The 13,689-nt window shown below is 41.2% G+C and overlaps 1 protein-coding gene across 8 annotated transcripts in view; it reads left to right on the forward strand.

Annotated features, from left to right (window-relative positions):
- The window catches only part of BICD1 (BICD cargo adaptor 1), a 171,877-nt gene that overhangs the window by 87,926 nt on the left and 70,262 nt on the right, over window positions 1-13,689 (forward strand). The window lies entirely within an intron of this gene.

Raw genomic sequence — 13,689 nt, forward strand, 5'->3', positions numbered from 1 at the left:
AAAAGAAAATCAAATCTATTTTTAATTATTTGTGATCTACTTGTCCTAAAATCCTATCCTAAAATCTTCATGGTGGCAGACAACCAGCTGCTGACAGCCCTACCTATTTGGTTTAGCTCACAGGCCCTGATGACTTGGGGTTCAGACACAAATGAACAACCAAGTTAGAAAAAATGCACATTTATCTTTGTACTCCATACTTTTCCTCTGGGACTCCTTCAAATGCAAATCTCCCTTCCATTTTCCATCATGGTTATTGATCTGCAGTTTGTTCAGGAGGCAGTTTCAGTACCTGTCCTCCCTGGAATATTGATTGTCCTCGTTTCCTTGGTGATAATAGTAACTCCTAATGTGAAGCTAGCTGCAATTATTTCCTACTCTAATGCTAAATAGAATCAAGCCATAGTAGTTAATTAAAGTGCAATAAAGGAATTTACTTGAATAAAAATTAGGCTGATAAACTGATTGTTATTACTGAGAGGATGTTGTACCCCAAGTATCAAGTCTTTGACTAAGTGGAACTTTCATTTTGTGTTACTGCAATCAATGTATGAAGCATAAATGGAATTAGTGCAGTCAGTTGATTACAGCACACATTATTATGATTAATTACTTGAATAATAAGAAGAGATAGGGGGTGATTGGCAATTACTTCAGTTTCTTTGTGATCTTTTCACACTGAATTACGCTGATATTTCACCTTGTGCTCAAAGGAATCTCACTTGTGCTCAGCCTGATATCCCTTGGTCCTGTGGCTGTGATATCCAAGTGCCTGCTGAAAGGACATGACCTTCTCCTGAAAGTGTTTATGAATTTGTCTGCTTGGTTCTGCCTCCTGCAAGCAGGAAAAAGCAGACTAAACTTACTCCAAATTTTGACAGCTACAAAGGTGAGGGGGAAAAAAGTATGAAGTGTCTGGTATGTTTTGGGGTAAAGCCAGAATTAGGTGCTGTGTGGGTGGATTGCTACAATGAGGAAGCAATTTGTCTCTTCAAGCAGTAAATCTGGAAATCTAATTAGAGAAAAAAAATGAAAGAAAAAATGTCATTTTTATGTGGGCCTCTGTACTGAAGGATGCAAAGATAGATGGGTAGATTCTAGACAGAAGTTACCTGATTGTATCCTGTCTTTTCCCCTCCCTGCTCTTTACCTCTTCCCCTCAAGAAAAACATGTTTTATGGCTGTTTTTTAGCCTTAATAAGATATTTTATAAACTAAACAAACAAGCAAAAAAAATTCCTTTCATCTTCAGTCTTAATAGAAAGGTTTGAATAGCTGCTGTGTGATTCTGGGAATAGTGTTTTTGCATGGATGACACAAATGTGTGGTAATTTCTCCATGCACTCATCCACTTAGGATACTGAAGACTGATAGGGGAGTTTTCAAAAAACGACCCTTGTTATTGGTATCACACTGCTAAATAGTACACTCAGTGCTTCTCCACTCTCCAGCCTGTCCTGGGAGTTATCTGATGAATTCATTGTGCTCTCTGAATTTGCACAGAAATCCATAGTCCTATGAATGTGTATGAGCATTTTCTGAACCAGCAGAATACACTCCCATGAATGCTGATGGCTTTTAGCAATCCTGGGAATTCCATAGTCCTGGAGTTTAAAAATTCATACCTTTTAGCAAGTATCTGCCCTGCAGTCACAGCTGATGTCTGCAGGGCAGCTTGACCTGGATCTCCCTTTCTATAAAAGGGAATTTATCAGGCTCAGGTCTCTGGAGAATTATGCATCTCAGACTGCAAAAACAAACAAACTGATTTCAGTACCCATGTCTTGGAAAAGAGGTTTTCTGAGAACTTGCTCATGTGCTTCACCCTGATGGGCATTAATGAACCAGGAATCTCTCAACATAGACAGCTTTCTACTTCATGTTAAAATGATTAAAGGAGTAAAACACCACCAGCTTTATTTTTGATGTAATAAAAATCCCTAGAGCATTGGATAGGAATCTTGTTAACTATCACCTAACTAAATAAAATATACATTTTGAAAAGCTGGTAGATTTTTTCTCCCACTAAGACCTCAGACAGGGAATGTAGGCTGTTTAATTTGAACCAAAACTACACAGATTTTAAAACTGAGACCAGAGAGATAATATTTTGCAGTCAGAGACTAGATTTACAAAATCTGTATGTTAGGCATCACACAGTTTAAGGTGGTAGCCTCTCTGTATGGAGAGATCATTATGGTTATTAGATCATATAACCTTCTCTAACAATGTATAAATTGCCCTAATATATTATAAATATTTAAAATACTTTTCTTTTAAAAAAACATCTTTTTAAAACACAATCTTTTATCCTTTTCTAATGTTCTGGAGTCTGGTTTTTGCCTATTTAAAAGCACTGTTCACTTACAGTTGGGAGGTAACTTTTTCTCATTTGTACCAGTAGAGACAATCTCTTCTCATGATAACCATAAGTATTTTTTGGTGTAGAGAGATGTAATCACCACTTTGAGAAGCTGATAACTGGCAGAGGTGGTTATGAAAGCCCAGATGAAGCTTCTCTCAGAAGATGGAGAAAGTTTTCTATGCCCACAGACAGGAAATCTCCATATAGAGGTGATGTCTGTATATATTCCTCCATCATGGGAAGGCTGGGCACCTGACTCAAAACAGGTGGCAACTGGAGGGGAAAGAGAATGAGGCAAAGATTGAAGCAGGTGACAGTGTAGAAAATGGAGATGAGTGATGGTTCAAGATTTGTATGTATTACAAGACCAGGCTGATGAGTTGTTTGGGGTGGATGGGTGAATGGTCTTGGTGTCTGAAGGGGCTGGCAGGAATGGATCAGCTCTTTCTTCCCATTAAAAGTAGTGAAAAGGAGAAAGCCAGGAGGAAAGGGGTTAAAACTCATAGGCTGTCCACTAAAAAGCCACTGCAGCAGCTGTGAGGATTGCACAGAGAAATCAGCACCTGGGTACCTGCAGCCCATGAGATAACAGATGAACAGGGGTGTTCATGTGATGGCAATATTAATGGGCCATGGAAACAGCACACACCTGGGTTTCTGGAGGGCAAAAACAGGAAAGAGGGCAGTGGAAGGGTAGGGGGAGAGAAAAATAGAAATTTGTGATGTAGTATTTGCTGAAAGCAGGTGAAAAAAATGTCTAAGGTGAAGTTGTGCTGCCCTTGAAATCAATAGATATACAATTATTTGCTTCAGCAGTACAAAAATCTTGCACTTCATGCTAATTAGAAAATGTGTGGGCATGGTAGCTTGGATTTTTTTGAGGAGAGCTAATGTTGGAAAACAGAAAAAAATTTACAATCATTGTCTTCAAGCTGGCTTTCATCTAAAAAGTTATATCTTAAGAACTGGATTTTCTATGTTAGACATGGCTTAATTCAAAATCTGCTGTTTCCTATTTAGAAATAATATTTTTTTCCATCTGAAAAATTGGGCTTTTTACTCTTTTACAATTTTGAGTAAAACCTAAAACTTTTAAATGTGGACACCTGTAGTCAAAGGCCTGTCACAGTGTAACCAGGGCAAACACACCAATTAATTTCAGATTCTTGTTTTGCTGCTTTGGGTTTAGATTTGGGTACATAGTGCATCTGTATAATGTAGGTAGTCTATAGTAAATGCAGGCCCACTGACGAGGGGAGAGAATGATGCATCTGACTCCATGTTATCAGAAGGCTAATTAATTACTTTAATATACTATATTATATTAAAGAATGCTATACTATACTAAAGAATATAGAAAAGATACTTACTGAATGCTAAAAGATAATAGTGAAAACTCGTGACTCTTCTCCAGAGTCCTCAAACAGCTTGACCCTGATTGGCCCATGAGTGAAAACAACTCACAGCAGAATCCAATGAAACAACCACCTGTGGGTAAACAATCTCCAAACACATTCCACATGAGCAAAACAGAGGAGAAGCAAATGAGATAAGAATTGTTTTCATTTTTCTCTGAGGCCTCTCTCACTGCCTTTCAGCTTCCCAGGAGAAAACCCTGGGCAAAGGAACTTTTTCAGAGAATGTGAATGCCACAGTTGTCCTCAGATCCTTTGTACATTCAATTGTCATCTACTGCTGGAAGCTTCTGCACACATTGTGTTTCGATTTCTACCTTTTTTAAAAGTTTCTGTTCATCTAAAGGTCTGGCTTGGCCTGAGGTCTGTTGCTGCATGTTGGGCGCTGCTGTAGGAGCTACTGGGGTCTTCCAAGGACATGTTTCCCAGCTGGCCACCTCATCCAGTGATGTCCTTCTACTCTCAGATTCTGTGATTGTGGTGAGGTTTGGGGCTCCAGTTTATTCACTGTCCTAGGATTTATGAATCTGCTTCTTTCTCTGAAGGAAGAGCCCTAGCAGTTGGTTGGCAGGCTCTTTGTTCCTGCAGATGAAGCAGCTCCACATTGTTGGGAGGTGGTGTTTTGAGGGCCAGAGAGAGTGGGACTGAGCCAGCTGATGAGAATGACTCTAGCCTAAAGGCTCAACCACTCAGATGGGAATAGGGAACAAGTTCTAGTCCTTATTTCAATTAATGTTGGATAAAAAATACTTAAATATATTAATTGGGTCAGAGAGCAGAAGCCCAGCCTCTCCTGTGTGAGGTGGCAGCCCTCAGCAGAGGCTGTCTCTGTCCCTCAGAGCGAGCGTGGCCTGCAGCCTGGCTCTCCCATGGCCGGTGGCCTCACTGCTGAGCTCCTGGAGGGAGGAAACTCTGGGCAACCAAGTGAGGTGACTTTACCAACTCTGCATTGAAAAAAGGACAGAAAAGCTAAGTCTGGGAGAGGAGTCACTGGTAGGAATTATGTACCGCAGGAAGCACCTGCAGCTGCGTGCTTGGGTGTAGTGACAAAGCTAGTGAACTCTCTTCACTTTTTGTTAGCTTGCTTTTCTAGTAGTTGTGGTGTTGTGAGGTCCCCAGGATGAGGTGAGAGATGAGAATTTGACTCCATGTTCTCAGAAGGCTGACTTAATATTTTATGATATTATATTAAAAGAAGTGATACACTAAAACTATACTAAAGAAAGAGAAAGGATACAAGAATATTCTTAGCAAGAATAATGAAAGCTCGTGGCTGACTCCTCAGAGTCTGACACAGTTGATGGTAATTGGTCATTAATTAAAAACAATTCACATGGAACCAATCAAAGCTGCACCTGTTGGTGAACGATCTCCAGACCACACTCCCAAACAATCAGATAATTATTGTTTCCATTTTCTGAGGCCTCTCAGCTTCCCAGGAGAAGACATCCTGGTAAAGGGATTTTTCAGAAAATATCATGGTAATAAGTAGTTGTCTAATTTCCTTCATGCATAGAACAGGGAGCCTGTGACTGTGCTCTGGTCTGGTGGTTACCCCAGTGGAGTGATTTAAGTGACTGCAGTGTTGACTCTGTTCCTTACATGATCTCATCTGCTCCCTTGTGATGTTGTCCTGTGCTTTCCATCCACAGCCTTATCCCACTCAATCTACTCCAGAGTGGAAGTTTGCTTTGGCATCTACACCATTTAAAGAAAGCTTGCATTGTAAATATTTATCTGCTTGTTAATATTGTGGTGGCACTTGCAGCAAGGACCTTGTATCATGACCTGGAAAAGAGGATCAGATGCACCCTCAGCCAGTTTGCAGACAACACCAAGTTGGGCAGAAACGTTGCTCTGTTGGAGGGGAGAAAGGCTCTGCAGAGTGATCTTGACAGGCTGGACTGGGGGGCTGAGTCCAACAGAATGAGGTTCAACAAGGCAAAGTCCTGCACTTGGGCCACAACAACCCCATGCATCACCACAGACTTGGAAGAAGCTGCCTGGTGGAAAAGGACCTGGGGGTGCTGGTTGAGAGCAGCTAAACAAGAACCAGCTCTGTCCAAGTGGTCAAGAAGGCCAATGGCACCTGGCCTGTGTCCGCAACAGTGTGGCCAGCAGGAGCAGGGCAGTGATTGTCCCCTGGTACTCAGCACTTGTGAGGCCACACCTCTGTTCCTGTGTCCAGTTTTGTGGCATGAAGGACATGACAAGAAGGACATTGAGGTGCTGGAGCAAGTCCAGAGAAGGGCAATGGATAAAGGGTCTGGAGCACAAGTGCTATGAGGAGCAGCTAAGGGAGCTGGGGGTATTTAGTGTGGATAAAAGGAGGCTCAGAGGAGCCTTTATCACTGTTTGCAACTTCTTAAAAATAAGTTGTAGTGAGGGGGGATGGATCTCTTCTCCTAAGTAACAAGCAGTAGGAAGGACAAGAGGAAACAGCCAGAGGAGTTTAGATTGAACACTAAGAAAAAAATTCTTCAGCACAAGAGTGCTCAAGCATTGGAACAGGCTGCCCAGGGAGGTGGTAAAGTTACCAACCCTGGTGGCATTTAAAAGACACATAGATGTGTTATTTGTGGATGTGGTGTAATGGTGCACTGGACATGCTGGGTTAATGGTTGGATTTGATGATCTTAGAGGTATTTTCTAACCTGAATGATTCTATGATTTTTAGAGGGAGAATAATTAAGAAAATATGCTGAAAGGTTAAATATGGACATTTTTAATGGTGTTTTGATCCTAATGGACCTTAATGCAAGCACTACTTTTTGAAAAGAAGCTGTAGGAGTGAGACAGAGTGAGCTCTAGTGCTGCTACAGCAGCCCATGGACATGACTGAGGGGTGGGTGTCAGGTGTCTGAGAAACAAAGTGCAGCTGGGTGTGATAGAGAGGTGGCAGAACTGTTCCTCCTGTCAGGAGAGTGCTCATGTCTCAATTTAGGGTGTTTTCAGCATAATCAATGGAGTTAACAATATTTACATTCCTTTGTTTTGGAAGTTACTGTCAACTGGTTAGAACCAGCTCTAAAGTAGGCTTATAGTGTGTTATTTTGCCCACTGAGAGTTGTTCTTATTTTCTCTCTCCTGCCATAGGGAGATTCTGCCAGGCCACCCTCATAAATGTTTCTTTCTTCTTTGCTGATAGTGTAAATAGGTGATATTTTTGCCTTAAAAGGCTGAAAATTTGCTAAAAAATGCATTGTTTCCATCTGCTTTCAGGAAAAATTTCAGATGGAGCTTAACCTTTTTTCTGAAAGGTTGTTAAATGGTTTCCTCTGCTCTGTGCATGTACTTTCCCTGTTCACAGGATTTCTGAAAAGAAACAAAATAATTTTCTTTGCCTCGGAGACAAAAAAAATACAGCAAGCTGTGACTTGTAATCCTACCAAATCTCTCTTCATGCTGTGAAATTAATAGGGTATACTAATAGACTGATGCTGTCTCTCTGTGAGAGAAAGAGCTTTGAGTATAGGCAGCAAGACCACTGCAGACTGCTTCTGAGTGTTCCTGTTAACAAAGATTTAATTACAGATCTGCCATTCAGCTCTATCTTCTGACTTAGTTACCACCAACTGCTTTCTTTGGGTTCCTGCTTCACAGTTTGGCTGACAAACCACTCAGGTGAAACTCAAGGTGGCTATGGTGAGATTCACCTTTTTGTTTCCTGAAATGTGGTTTGTGATCCTAAATTGCTATAATCACTCATAAGGTGATTGTGTTTCTGAGGTCATACTCCTCATAAACACCAACTGTAATAGAATAGGAAGGTCAAGAGTTCAGGATAAATACATTTTCCTGTGGCACTGTTTTCTTAGGGTAACCAGCTTGTTGTTTTGCTGCTCTTACCCTCAAATATACTTGCAAGCCACCAAAAGCATCTTTGAGTGGTTGTGTTTCCCGTTAATGAGCCCAAACAAGGATTTTGGATACAAATTTGGGATTTGACACATTCATGACACTGTTTTCTTTGGCAAGGCTCAGGGATTTAGCTCTGCTGGGAATAGCAGAGTCAAACAATGGACACTAGGGAGGTCAAAAAAAGGCCAAGTGGGATAATGGAGCATAACTAAGGGACTGTTGCATAAATACAGAGTGCCTTATTAAAAATACTCAAATTCCCAGCTCCCTCTTTGAGAACAGGGGCCTCAAATAGCAAATGAAAGAGGGTGCACTTTCAGCTGCCCTTGGTAATCTTTGGGCAGTAATTAATCAAATCGGGATCTGGCAGTGCTGGATCTTACATAAGTTCTTTTCAAGAATGACCCCTTATTTGTGCCTTGGTGGTGTTTCCAAGGCCTTTGTGTCCCCCTTTGTGCAGGGTGTTGAGTGAGCACGTGCTGAGAGGGCAGCTCTGGAAGCCAGAGGTGTTACCTGGGCGTAAAGAGGAGTGAGGCACATTTCATGCAGGGTTGGGCCATCGGTGCTGCTGCCACCTGAAGATCTAGTCCCACTGCCAGGACTGGTAGGGGATGCCAGGGGAAAGCATCTTCATATGATATCTCTGTTTCCCAGGGATCCCACACCAGTGGCTGCTTGGATATTGGACTAGCAGCTCTCTGAACTTGTCAAAACATTATTTTGTTTTTCCTTGAACATTTTTAAAATGCATAACTTTCCTGCCTGGCTTTTGTTTCTGGATGAGGAAGCCCTCTTCAGAACTTCTTGTGCTGACTCATTCTTTTCAGTACTAATTTGCTGGTTAAAAATAACTTGAGCTTTTGTCTATTCAAGTGGTGTGGAGTAAGATGGGTTTTGGCATTGCTGGGATTAGCTGTGTTGCCAGTTTTTACAGAATCCTTGCAGTGTGATCTGGACTCTCAGGAGCTGTGTTGACTTGTACCTTGTGATTTCATTCATTAGCCCAGGATTAAGTGAGAAAGGAAAAATACCCTGGGTGCCAGACTTTCTGAAACTTGAGTCCAAAAGCTTAAGCAGCCTTCCAGGTAAAGTAAAGGCATAAGGAAAAGGAGAAATTTTTGCTGGAAGTCCTCACTGCCTGAGTGCATAAGCAAATAGGGCATAAATTGTGATTACATGTGTCGCTGATAAAGAATATTAAACAACAAATGAAGTTTGTTTGAAAAAATGAAGTTTGAAGTTTGTTGCCCCGTTCTAATTAGTTTCCTTTGATTTTTTTATTAAAATCCTGAGCAGTTTTCAGTTTAAAAAAAAAAAAGTTAACGCTTCCCTAAGAAGCTTTAACTTCTTCCCAGTCATTCAGTGTCAGAATGTGCCTGGGTAATCCACACATGCACTGTAGCCCTGCATGGTTGTACCTTCTGTTGCTGACTTTCCCCTGTTCCTTGCATATGGATGCATCACTGCCTATTTTCCTTCCTCCTAAACTTTTTGGCTCATTTTTAAGCAGTACAGAAAGGATGGCACTGACTGGTCATTGGTTCAGAGATGAGCTCCACCAACCAAAACTGAAAAACCCAATGATCTCTGCTGGAGCTGTGATTATTTACTTGGACCTTAGGGAAACTCATGGGTGCTAATCCCATGTGAACATTAATTACCAGCCAAGGTGCTCAAGCTTCATCATCTGCTCTGGTTTGTTTAAACCCATGTTTATTTTCAGTCTATTTCTCTTTTCTTGTCTTTTAATCAATACTGATTTATTTTTAAGGGCTTGTCCTGGGATTTTAGTGGGTAATTTTGGGAAACAGGATTTACCTTTTCCTGGGGATATGTCTTCACTGTCAGGACATGGAGCATTGCCTGTGACCTGACCCCAGAAGTGCATGATTTGTGAGGTGCTATCAGAGTGAGATGGAGCAAAACACATCTAAATTATGCCTTTAGGCTATAAGCAACTATTCAAGTGACTTTTGGCAAAAATCCTCCACCAACAAAAAGAAATCATGTAGAATCAAAACCTATGAAACCCTGAAAAATATGGGGAAAGTCAGCATCTGTGGGGTTTACATTTTTGTGCTCTTTATGCTGGTGTTTTCTCATTTGGATTCATTCAGAGTACATCTTACAAAACTGAAGTCTGTTCTGTGTTGCAGCCTGAGGCTGTCTTTAAATGTGGCCCTCTGTGGGGCAGGTTCTTCTCTTCAGTTTCCCATTTCTACCTCCAAACCTCAAACTCATTACCAGTTTGTCATTGGTATGAAATCATTAATAAGTTTTTGGCTCCCATCATCTGTACTAATTGTGCTTTCTACAACAAACTCTGTTCTCAAGGGGAAAATTTATAAGAGGAAGGTGACAGAAGGGTGAACAGCAAGAGCCTCAAGTATGCCACCTCTTTTTCTCCCTTTGCCCTTATTACAATATATGACACAAGCTGGCTGTTTTTAGTTTTTCTCAACAGTCAGTGCCAGTCAGCATCCAGGAGGTGGGCAGCAAGTCAGGCAGAGGTCAGACAGTGTTATCACCCTTTCATTGTGATGGTCAAATCCACTCTTAAGCTTCATGATTGAGAGAAATGCACTTTTGCTGGCAAATGTTTTAGATGTGTACGTGCAGATGCTCATACATAATCAGAGCTTGTCTGCTTCTATGATGTTATTGTTAAAAAAATCCCCATCAAATAGGTAGGACTAGATATGAATGCAATTTTTGCCTTCACTGCTCTTTCATTCTGCCTTTGTGGCCTTTCCTCTCCTCCTGAAGCACAGTGTTGGCTCTTTCAGCTAAATGTGCCTTGAAGGCATCATCATCATAGAGCTGTGATTTTTCACTTCAGTGAAATGGTCAGGCTGTCTGCTCTGACACTCGCTGTGAACTCTGCCTGAAGAGTGGCTGTGGCATTACAGAGTCAGCTCAGAGTGAGGTGGGTTAAAAATGGGTCATTTCCCTCCAGTCCTGCACACCTAGTCACGACAAGGGCATCCAGAGGCAATGCTCTTCTTCATTAGTGCAGTGCTGTGAGGTTTGGCTCATGGTACAGAGGTTTTTGCGCTTGTTTCTCTGGGTCCCTTGTGTCTGTTTTCCCAAGGGAAGTGGCAACACAACAGCAGTGAGAAGATACAGGATTCTGGTTCTTTGCTTAGTAGCTGGATGTGATTAAAGTGGCAAGGGCAAAATTCTGGGTCAGTGTGGAGGGAGGAAAGGACTTCTTTCACAAGCAGCTTCTCTCATATGCCATGACTATCTGCCCTTCCCAAATAAGGCTGTGAGAAACAACTGCTCACTTTGAAAAATTAAAAAGGTTTATTAAACCTTAACAAAAATACAACAAAGGACTACATAAGGAAAAATTCACAGTGCTGGGAACTGCCCTCATGCACACCATGCAGCCAGTTCATCTTCAAGATGGATGCTCAGTCTTTTATACCCCTGGGGTTGCATCAGCCAGCCCTGGCCCATCCCAAAGCCTGTCAGTCAGCTCTTCTTTGCCATTTATCAGTGGAGATGCTTTCTTGTCACTGGATTGGAGGTCAGGTGTTGCCATGCTGCCCCCCTGAGCACCCCCAAGCTTTCCCATTCCCCCCTGCCCCGTGCCAGGGACACCTGTGCAGCTTCTTTGTACCTGTCCTGGACAGCCCAGGCTGTGTGATGGCAGCAATACAGGGGGGAAAGGGAACTGTGGGGAGAACAGAGGGCATCTAAACTACAATAACATAACTGTACAGCACTGAAGCTTTTCTTAATATTCACACAATAGTTATCTTTTAATTGTGAGAGCTAATCATCTCATCCATCTATAACAAGGCACACAGAGATGCATGAGAAAAGCAGGGAAGAAAGAGTAAAAAATTCAAGAAAATAGGTATGGATGGGGGTTAGTTGTCAAATAAATGGGAATATATTAAAGGGAAAACTTGATATTTTGTTCTATGTCAAGTCATTCTGCTGGTGTGCTCACTCCATCAGTGTGCTCCACGAATGTGAGAGGAAAATTATATCCTTGGTTTGTTATCTAAGACAGAAATGCAGTGAGGAAGAAGCACTGAATCTGCAGATCCCTTTGCAAGATGTTCGTAGGCACTTTGTAGGGCTGGAGCTTGCCTTATTTTGGCAGCAATTCCCATTGCTATTTTACTGCACAGTAAGTTGCTAAGCAGATAAGATATAGCCAGAGATGTAGATGTATATGATTGGTATGTTCTTGAGATTAATTTTATTGAAGATTTTTGAGTCATTATCAGAATATTTGAATTTTGGAGGCTAGGATATACAGCTGTTTTTTACGCAACTTGGTTTGCCAGTGCTCTGTAAATGTCAGTGGTGATTTGAATTCAGCCCCCTGACAGCTTTCATGTATTCTGTTTGCATTGTTATATTTTTACCCATCATAAATACTTTAAAAAAGCCAATTATGAGTTTTGCATCGCCACTTTTCTTGCCTTCTAGAATTTGACTTAGTCTTTCTTCCTCTTAACCTACCTAATTTCTTCCAAACAAAGGTATTGTGAGATGGAGCTTTATGCCAAAGTCATAACTGCCATAACTCTGTTATAAAATAAATCACTTCATTTGCTATAAGAGAAATTTAATCCGAAATTGCTAATAGAGTTTAAGAACATTTCAGTATTGTTAGTCCACTTGAAATTGTATTGACATTTCCAAGGGAAAGAAGTGACTATACATGTTTTGAAGTTCAAAAAGTGAAAAATTTTAGAGTATTAGAAAGGAAAAATAAAACTAGGTGAGTCTTTAAACTTAAAATGAGAAATGCACAGCCTTGGGAATGTTTCTGTTTAAGAAAACCTCCACCTTTTAGCATGTTATCAAGAGTAATGGACTCTTATTTTGTGGGCAGCTCTAACACAGGGCAGCTGCATCACCTGCCTTGTGCTGAGCTCAGGCTGTGGATTGCCTGGGTGTGCTAAGCACCAATTTTCAGGAATTCAATGTAAGCTATTACCCAGCTTCTCACTGCAGCTATCAGAAAGGCAAGGCAAATCCACCATCAGCTCAGCTTCAACAGCATTTATGTAAATTAATCATTCTTTTACCATGTACTTTGGGGAATCATATTTCCTTTTCATGCCCACTAATTGCATGTTGCAAAGTGAAATACTGAGTTACCCTACCAAAGTTTGTATTTTTGTTCTTAGCTGCATTCAGAAATATCAAAAATACTGATTCTTGGCACAGTCAGAACAACTTCTGCAGCCTCTGTAATTCTGTGCCTTGAGGCAGAAAGAGCCATGATCACCTATTTAAAGACAGGATAGTTAGCAAAAAATGTTTTGATTGCAACTGGAAAGCTCCTTTGCAAGGTTGCAAATGTATTGGAGATTGTTTTCATCTCTGTTGTCATTTCATTAAAAATCTTGGCAATAACTCAGAGTGAGCTGGAGAGGTAATCTTTCTTTCTGTCAAGCAGCAAATGCAAGGTCTGGTTTATCATTCTGTATTTCATATCATACTGCACTGACCTCTTCCTCAGGGATTGTGAGCAATTCCAGGACATTGAAACCAAAATGGGCTGGTTTCTTCTTTATTACATGCCCCTGCTTAAGGAAATTTAGCCATGACTCTTCCTTTTCTGTCCAGCACTGCAGCAAAGCTTGTAAGCTACACCATCTTGCAATACTTGTCTTATTACTGAAACCTAAAACCACAGTCAGTTTTTGTACCATGTGTTTAAGCACTTTTCTTTAACAGTTTCTTTTTTTAATGCTGATTTTTATGAGGGAATCACTTCTCTAAGCTGTGGCTTGTAATAGTGGAGGCAGCTCCAAGCAGCATTCCCATCTGAGGGCTGGAAGGTCTGGTTGTTTTTAAATCTGGTGCTGCAGCTGAAAAACAGTTCAGGCCCTGCAAAGGTGTAATTCAATGGGATGGTAAAATGGGTTGTGAAAACAACAGCAAAGTAAAATACACACATGTCACTTCCTCCACTGAAGCACATAATTCAGGGTCTGCTGGGGTGAGGAGCCATGTGCCTTCTCCTCTTCTGGCTTTCTCTTTCCATGTCCTGTCTGTAATCCATTAGAGACTTCC

The sequence above is a fragment of the Melospiza melodia genome, chromosome 4, assembly GCF_035770615.1.
Source record: "Melospiza melodia melodia isolate bMelMel2 chromosome 4, bMelMel2.pri, whole genome shotgun sequence".
Taxonomy (NCBI): Eukaryota; Metazoa; Chordata; class Aves; order Passeriformes; family Passerellidae; genus Melospiza; species Melospiza melodia.